The following is a 5668-nucleotide window of genomic DNA, read 5'->3' as shown; positions in this document are numbered from 1 at the left end:
CGTGCGGGACTTGCCCCGGGACCCTCCCTCCGGCCCCCGGGCCACCCTTGCCCGCCCTGCCACCGGCTCCTGAGGGTCGTGCTGGCCGGAGGGCCCCTCTCCCTGTTCCTCCCTGGAGCCCAAGGACTCCTCCCGCCCCCCGGGGGGAAAGAGCCGTCCCTGCCTCTCCGTTGCATCCAGGTTGAGCGGCTCCCAGATAGTTTCCTACTACGGTATTGGTTCGAAGTTGGCCGAGTCTTCCAGAGTAAAACCAGGATCAGGTCTTCAGGTTTTACAAGCAGCGCCCCTCTCCTTTCTCGTTTGTTTGGAGTTGCTGAGCTTGTGGGATCCCCCCGCCCCCGCACCTTCTCTCCGAGTTCCTCTCCTGGGGGAAAGTTCACATCGCAGAACTCCAAAAACGAGTTGGAAGCTTCAGCTTCCTGTCTTGTCAGGGCAACTTTGCCTCTTCCAATCCCGCTTTGTGAGGTTGATGCTCTCTCGCCTGCGTTGTTGCTTTAAAGACTGAAAGGGCCTCCAATCACAGTGTTCCCGGTTCCCGAGTAGGGTGGGGCTGTGATTTATCAGCGATTACTCAGAAGTAATTCAAGAGTTCATGGCTTACGCTAAATACGAGAGTTTGTCACTTTTCACCCTAAGCGGAAACTTTGGGTTTTTCAAAAGGTTCTGATGCCTCCTAAAAAGTGCAGAACTCCTCTCCTGCAGGGGTTTTGAAGCATTTTGAACACTCATTACTCCCACTGAATGTCTATGAAAACCTTCTTTGTTTCCCTTAACTTCTAAAAGTTAACACATATGATGATTTTTGGAAATCCTGAACTTCCAGCACAAGGTAGTTTTCGCTGTCTGTGAGCAAGTTCATTTATTTGTGTTCACCCACCCCCTTCTCTTTCAGGACACAGGTGTAGGCAAATCGAGCATTGTGTGGCGGTTCGTGGAAGACAGTTTTGATCCAAACATCAACCCAACAATAGGGTAAGAGATTAAGTTTATTGAATGTGTATCTAAAGGTGTATTAGAAATCCTTCCCAATTGAAAAGTGTGTTACGGGAGGGGGAGTGGGTGTGCGTTCACGGGTGGCAGTTTCCATCATCTCTGGAAAGACTTGAAAGTACCGTGAGGATTGGTGTGTTTGAGGAAAGTTATCTTTTGATTTGTGAGGTGACGACTCCAAAAGAAAAATAAAAGTTAAAGTTTTACTTGGCAGAATATACTTCAGTCTATAAGTAGGAACAGCAATTAGATTTTGAAATAAAACAGAAGAGGTCCTGATAATACTCTTTCAGGGACATCAACTAAAAGATATTTAGATGGTTTTAGTTCTTTTCCTGAAAAGGAGGAGGCATCTTGTCAGACTGGGCGGGCTGGCACATGGGTAAGTGGACGTGCCCAGGACAGGGCTGCTGGCCGCGTCATCACTGCTACCTGTCTGAACCCTTGTCACACATCCCTGAACTAGTAAGAATACTAAAGTAATAAATTAATGTTGAAATGGCAGCTTGTTCCTGGCATCTGGTTTTTTGTGTAAGTGAAATTGACTGGCTATAGGTTTTTGACGGTGAGAAAACCTTTCAGAGTAACTAAGTATTGCAATATTAAGGCTTTTGCTGTGAGAAGTGGTGTTTTATGGGTTTTAATACTATGTTAGGCTTATAAAATTAAATAGCTGCTAGGCTACTTTTATGGCAAACCCCCAATCAAATGGTTTCTTCCATTTAAAGAAAAATTCAATTCTGGCTCATACAGAAGTACTGTACAACATACACAGTCACATCCACGGGCATGGAGATGAAACCACCACTAACTTTCTGAAATTAAAATGCCTTCTATATCCTTCAAGAAACAACTGGGTAGGCGCACATGTTTAGAACGTGACCTCATCCGCCTTAGGGCCTGCCTGTCGCTACCTGCCTGGGAAAGAGAAGTGACAGGAAGTGAAAGCAAGTAGTGCCGGTGACTCAGTGAGCGACACATTTCACACCAGGTCAGAGTTGCAAACCCGGCTCTGGAATATCCAGACACCACCTGGGTGAAGAGTGCTCTCTCAGATAAGAACAGGGAGGGGGAAGCCTCCAGTAGTGGGGGTGAGGCCAGCAGCCCTGTCCTGGGCATCCACGTACCTGTGTGCCAGCCCCCCCAGTCTGACAGACACGGGGGTTCCCCACCTTGACTCACTCTCCTCACCAGGTGGTCTTGGCTCACATTTCACAGGAAAGTGGAAGGTGAGGTTTTCCCTTCGTTTCTTTCCACTTTTCCTCTTTTTTTTTTTCTCAGCCTCAGCAGGTATCTTCTTCCTTTTGTGACCACCTCCCCTCACACCTGAGCTCTGGAGCCTTCCCTTTACCACTTCTCCCTTCCTTCATCCCGCGCCCTGCCTCCTTGTGGCCTGCAGACATGTCCCTAGGTCACCTGCTCTACTAAGCCCATACCATTTCCCAAGCCTGCCCTGCTGGTGGCGGGAACCCTTGGAAGAGAACTAACTACTTCCTCAACTGCTGCTTACTCTTCTACCCACCGTTGCCTCCCTTCCACCCCCACCATTCCACTGAAACCACCTTCTCTGCCTACTGGTTGGTTTCCATTGAATTGCCAAAAACAAGGCTTTTTTTTTTTCCTGTATTCATTGAGTACTTCTGTATGCCAGGTGCTGGACTGAGTGCTGGTGATTTCAACCAGGGGGCAGCAAACTGGACCTTTGGCCCACCTCCTGTTTTTATAAATAAAACTTTATTGAATCCCAGTCACACTTATTCACATATTGTCTCCGTTGCTCTCTGACTTCAATGGTAGAGTTGAATAGTTGTGACTAAGGTCCTGTAGCCCAGAAGGTTGAAAATGTATATGCTATTTGGCCCTTCTCAGAAACAGTTTGCCAACCCCTAATGTAGATAGACTAAGTTTTTGCCCTCGCGGACTTTCCCTACAAGGAGGAAAGAGATAGTTTCTAAAACTAACGTGTAGGAAATGGTTTATTTGACCTTTATCTGTGTTACAAAAGAGAAATGTGGGAGTGCTCTGAAAGCATAATATGTAGTGGGAGCTTGGCCAAATGTAAAGGAATGGCTGATTCTTGAGGGAAACAGCAGAGATGTAAAGCACTTAGAAGCCCCAACACTGAAATATTGAAAGACGAGTGGATTATGCAGTCTTTAATTTCAGCTGTGTTGGAGGATGCATGGTAGTACCTCATTCTGGTTTTCATTCCCACTTCCCAAAGGTGGAAGGAGGGTATATGTGCAGAGGGAGGCAGGAGGGACAGAAGAGCCAAATTCCCATTCTCCAAAGAAAGCTCCAATGTAAGTCCAGGCCTGATGGCTCTTAGGGCCCATGCCTCCCCTCGCCCTGCCCCATATGACGTATTGAACCATTAGGGAAGACCGTGAGTATGGGAGGAGTGAGGGATTTAGGACAGGAAGAGGGATGGATACCAAGTCCTGCAGGGGATGAGGTCCAGCTCATGGGATGGAAATACGGACCTGGCCCCAAGGGGAAGCCTGGAGAAGTTGACTTGAGACTACGTTGCACAGGTGAGTTGAGCTGTGGGAGNGGCGGCGCGGGGGGGGGGGGGGGGGGGGGGGGGGGGGGGGGGGGTGGCCAGGAGAAGACAGCAAGGGAGCGGGATCCCGGAGGAAGGGGGCTAGGGAAGACCAGGGCTGCACTCCAACACGCCGTCTGGGAAATGGTGTTGGAGCCTTCCCGGAACTCCAGGGCCTGGCCACCCCCCTGCCTTGCCCTGTCCCCCCCGCCTCCTACTTCCCTCTGCCCCCATGCTGCCCCCTCCCCCCAACACCAACAACTAGTTAACTTCCAAACTTCAAAACCTTTCTTCTTACACTTTTTATTACGGTATCTTTTGAAGAGCAGAGATGTTTAATTTTGATCAAGTTCAATTTATCAATCATTTTAATAGTTCATGTTTTTTGCCTCTTATACACCCATCCGAAATCATAATGCTTGTCTCCTGTGCTTTTGTTTAGAATTCTTATACCTTTACGATTTAAATTTTAGTTTATGACCTCATTCTCCTAGCTTCAGTTTACTGTGCGAAGGAAGTCAATGATCAGCTTTTCCCGTGTGTCAATCTAGGCACTATAGCAACGTTTGTTAATGTGGAATTCTGCATTTATTTAATTAAATTACTTTGGCACCTTTGTCAAAAATTAATATGTGTGTGTGGGTTTCTTTCTGTTGCATTGATCCATTTGCAGGTCCTTGTGCTGGTACAGTACACGGTCCTGATTGCTGTAGATGTGTAGACATCTTGAAATCTACAAATCCTGAAATCAGGCAGGGGATGCCCTCCTGTTGTATTCGTATTTGCAAAAATCTGTTTGACTCCTCTCAGTCCTTTATATTTCTGTTTCAACTTTAGAATCATAATGCCCGATTTGTTGGGGGGGGAAACACCTGAAATTTTGACTGGGAATGTAGCTAATCTACTGATGAATTTGGAGACAATCGGCATCTTAACAATATTGCGTCTTCTTATCTGTAAATGTGGCATACTTCGGCACTGACTTAGTTCTGATTTCTGTCAACGAAGTTTTTTCATTGTCACTGTGCAGGCCTTGCACATATTTTGTTAAATTTATTCCAGAGTAGTTTTGTGTTTCTTTACGATTAGCAGGTGGAATTTTTTAATTTCAGTTTTTTTAATCTTTATTTATTTTGAGAGAGAAAGAGAGACAGAGAGAGGGCACACAAGCAGGGGGAGAGGCAGAGAGAGAGAGAGAGAGAGAGAGAGAGACTCCCAAGCAGACCCCATGCGTAGCACGGAGCCAGATGTGGGGCTCTGTCTCATGACCGTGAGATCATGACCTGAGCTGAACCCAAGAGTCAGGTGCTTAACCAACTGAGCCACCCAGGTGCCCCTAATTTCAATTACTTTATTTGTTATTGTTAAATATAATTTATTGTCAAATTGGCTAACATGCAGTATGTAAAGTGTTCTTGGTTTTGGGGGTAGATTCCAATAATTTCAATTTTTTTAATATTTATTTTTGAGAGGGGCGCCTGGGTGGCTTAGTCGGTTATGCGTCCGACTTTCGCTTAGGTCATGATCTCACGGTTTGTGAGTTCGAGCCCCATGTGGGGCTCTCTACTGGCTGCCCCTCCCCCACTCATTCATTTTCTCTCCACCCCCCCCAAAAATACATTATTGGATTTATTAAAATTTTGCTAAGGATTTTTGCCTCTATGAGGTGGATAATTATCTGTAGTTTTCTGTATCTTTCTCTTGTTTTGACATCAGGGTCTCATAAAGTAAGTTGGGAAATGTTTTCTCCTTTTCTACTTTTTTGAAAGAATTTATGTAGAATTGGTGTTATTTCTTCCTTAAAGGTTTGGCATGCTTCACAGATGAAGTCATCTGAGCAAGTTTTGTCAGAAAAATTAACTACAGGGGCGCCTGGGTGGTTCAGTCAGTTAAGTGTCTAACTCAGTCTGCTCAGGTCATGATCTCACAGTTCCTGAGTTGGAGCCCCGCATTGGGCTCTGTGCTGACAGTGGGGAGTCTGCTTGGGATTCTCCCTCCCTCTCTCTGCTCCTCCCCAGCCCTCACTCTCTCTCCCTCTAAAGAAATAAATAAACTTTTTTTAATTATTAAAAATTTTAATGTCATTAAAATTTTTAAATATAAAATTTTTAAATATAGGTGTCTTCTTCTTCCCAA

General features: G+C 45.9%; 1 protein-coding gene and 1 pseudogene across 2 annotated transcripts in view; one reads left to right on the top strand and one right to left on the bottom strand.

The window, feature by feature from the left end:
- The window catches only part of LOC144243345 (serine/threonine-protein phosphatase 4 regulatory subunit 1-like), a 76067-nt pseudogene extending 75617 nt beyond the window's left edge, over positions 1-450 (bottom strand). The window contains exon 1 of the transcript XR_013338625.1: positions 345-450. The product of XR_013338625.1 is annotated as a serine/threonine-protein phosphatase 4 regulatory subunit 1-like (transcript). The remainder of the gene's footprint in view (positions 1-344) is intronic.
- A 447-nt stretch (positions 451-897) lies between these two features.
- Positions 898-5668, top strand: part of RAB22A (RAB22A, member RAS oncogene family) — a 49340-nt gene continuing 44569 nt past the window's right edge. The window contains exon 1 of the mRNA XM_077778312.1: positions 898-972. The gene's annotated coding sequence lies outside the window, so the exon portion shown is untranslated. The remainder of the gene's footprint in view (positions 973-5668) is intronic.

This window comes from Crocuta crocuta, unplaced genomic scaffold, assembly GCF_008692635.1.
Source record: "Crocuta crocuta isolate KB4526 unplaced genomic scaffold, BGI_CrCroc_1.0 scaffold27, whole genome shotgun sequence".
Classification (NCBI taxonomy): Eukaryota; Metazoa; Chordata; class Mammalia; order Carnivora; family Hyaenidae; genus Crocuta; species Crocuta crocuta.
The sequence above is the reverse complement of the archived record's forward strand: the minus strand, read 5'-3'. Positions and strand labels throughout refer to the sequence as shown.